This window comes from Penaeus vannamei, chromosome 14 (genome assembly GCF_042767895.1).
Source record: "Penaeus vannamei isolate JL-2024 chromosome 14, ASM4276789v1, whole genome shotgun sequence".
Classification (NCBI taxonomy): Eukaryota; Metazoa; Arthropoda; class Malacostraca; order Decapoda; family Penaeidae; genus Penaeus; species Penaeus vannamei.
In genome coordinates this window covers 11727984-11730483 of record NC_091562.1, presented here as the reverse complement: position 1 = coordinate 11730483, position 2500 = coordinate 11727984, and the positions used below count along the sequence as shown (strand labels likewise).

Below are 2500 nucleotides of genomic sequence, written 5' to 3'. Positions count from 1 at the left end.
ACTTCGAAGGAGGAGAGCCGGGATCGCGTCCAGGTCCTGCGGTGCCCAGCCATTTGTCGTCCAGTGTAAATTGTTTGTAGCTGAGAAAATAAAGACGTAACAGCGTTGTTTAGGTAACTTTTTCGTGTTATCTGGTGATCGTAGACAAAAGTGACTTTCGCACTGTAGCGTAAAACTGATATACGAGCCGAAGGATTTGGTGATGCACTAAGAGGAAGGTAAACAAATATCAAAACCCAAAAAATCTAGTAATAATCCAGACACATCTCAAGGGCCGAAAGTGTTTTGCGGCCCAGACGAAGAAGGCCTCACGGGCACCGCTGTGCGTTGTGGCGGAGGAAACTGCTCCCACTCCAGCGTCGACGGTGAAAGGCGCGTCTCGAGTGCTAGTGTGACCCGAGCTGATGAAAAGGCAGGGGAGAGCAGGTCAAGTGTGAGCCGCCAGCGTCAGAGCAGAGAACGTCAAGGCGGAAGTGTGAATAATTTAAAGAACAGGAAAGCTGTGAAGATCAGAGATTCCGTGAGACGAACCTTGATTATTTAACGTGTGACAGAGGAAGGGTTGCGAAGGCTTCTTGTCGCCTTTGAATAACTCAAGGAGCAAATATTTTCCTTTTTGCGTCCCTAAGGCGAAAGAAATAAGAGAATTCGTTTTTTCTTTTGACAAGTGATCACTCTTTGAGTACTGATACATATTTATGTAGGTGCAAATCATATGAAAAGTACGAAAATATTGAAAAGAACCTTTTGTCATTTCTTGAGCCCCGTTGGAATTTCACGGTTTTGAAAGACAGTTTAATCTTTTTAGATAATTCTCTATCATATGCTTTTTAACACGACAAATATTGTCTTTGAAAATAAGAAATAATAAAAGTAAAAGTAATGATCTTTTTTCTGTGAGCTTTGAAAGTGTTTGGTAATTAATAAGTGGAATATTACACATACCTAATTAAAGTGTCAAGAAGAAAATATAACAAGAGTAAAATTAATTTAAAAAGACATACGAAAAGTAAAGAAGAGAGGGAGCGTCTTGATTACGTCATCGTCTTATCAAGGTAAGATTTAGCAACGTCTTCTCCAGTTTTTGTTTCATTCATTATCACCAATTTTGCAACAATATTACTGTTTGTTAGTTTTTTTTATTATCATTTCTTTATGGTCGTATTTGTCCTTTATTTAATTTGAAGTCGATCGGCGCACGGTAATATAAGCGTCGATTTTTTTTTATTTTTTTTATGGAAAGTTAGCTTGACTAGACGTCTTCGTACCTTATGGGATTCATAGCGATGTGAAAATGACGTTTGAGTTTTTGATACCGGCGGCTAAGCTGGTTGGCGGTCGGTCCGACCAGGCGGTTCTCTCTCTCTCTCTCTCTCTCTCTCTCTCTCTCTCTCTCTCTCTCTCTCTCTCTCTCTCTCTCTCTCTCTCTCTCTCTCTCTCTCTCTATCTATCTATCTATCTATCTCTCTCTCTATCTTTCTATCTATCCTTAACTCTCACTATCTGCTTATCTATCCGTCCATTGATCTCTTTATCTAGTTATTCATCTATCTACGGCGCCTTTTCCCTTCTATCTCTCTCTCTCTCTCTCTCTCTCTCTCTCTCTCTCTCTCTCTCTCTCTCTCTCTCTCTCTCTCTCTCTCTCTTTCTCTGTCTCCCTCTCCACTCCCTCCCTCTCTCTCTCTCTCTCTCTCAAACCCTCCCGTTTCCCTCTTCAACATTTTTTTTCTTTCTCTTTCTTTCTGTTTTTCTTCTTTCTCTCTTCTTGTCTCATCAACTTTGGCATCCAATAGCAAGCAAAGCTGTGGATTGCCCGCCCACCAGAAGCTGTATAAACGACGCCCACAGCCCACCATCACCTCAGCGTCGTCATTCATCACCAGCGAGACCTCACGGCCCATGCGTTACTCATCAAGGGCGTAGAGAGAGAGCTCCTGACGCTGCCACGGTCTCTGGGGCGTCAGGAGCGGCAGCGGCCTCGCGATTGGCAAAGTTTGGGATTGGATATGAACTGCCGTTTTCTTTTTATTTTTTTCAATTTTTTATTATGGGGCGGGGTTGTTTTGTGTAGTTTTTTTCTTCTTTTGTCATATATATATATATATATATATATTTATGTATATATATATATTTATATATATTTAGTTTATTTACCTATCTATAACAGTTGTTTGTTCTTTTATTGTTAGTTTTATTGCTTCTCACTTCAACTCTCTTCTCCCTCTCTTTCCATCCATTTCCATACTTTCCTCTTCTTCCTATCCCACTCTTATTCCCTCCTCCTTTCTCCATTTTCCCCCTTTTCTTCTTCCTCTCCCTAATCAACCCCTTTGCCCCTTTTCTCTCCCTCTCTCCTTTCTCTCGAATATCTATATTTGGTTGATCATTTAATTAGTAGAATGAGATCGGGTTTTGCCTCGTTCTTCGCCCTCTGTTGTTCCGCTTCATTGCGTTTATAGAAGCCGGTGTGCGGGGGGGGGGAGGAGAAGAGGGAGGAGGG

The 2500-nt window shown here is 41.5% G+C and overlaps 1 protein-coding gene across 1 annotated transcript in view; it reads left to right on the top strand.

Annotated features, from left to right (window-relative positions):
* The window catches only part of LOC113806005 (protein Wnt-5b), a 677940-nt gene that overhangs the window by 827 nt on the left and 674613 nt on the right, over positions 1-2500 (top strand). Inside the window, exon 1 of the mRNA XM_070129736.1 lies at positions 1-1055. This exon is cut by the window's left edge and continues 827 nt beyond it. The gene's annotated coding sequence lies outside the window, so the exon portion shown is untranslated. The remainder of the gene's footprint in view (positions 1056-2500) is intronic.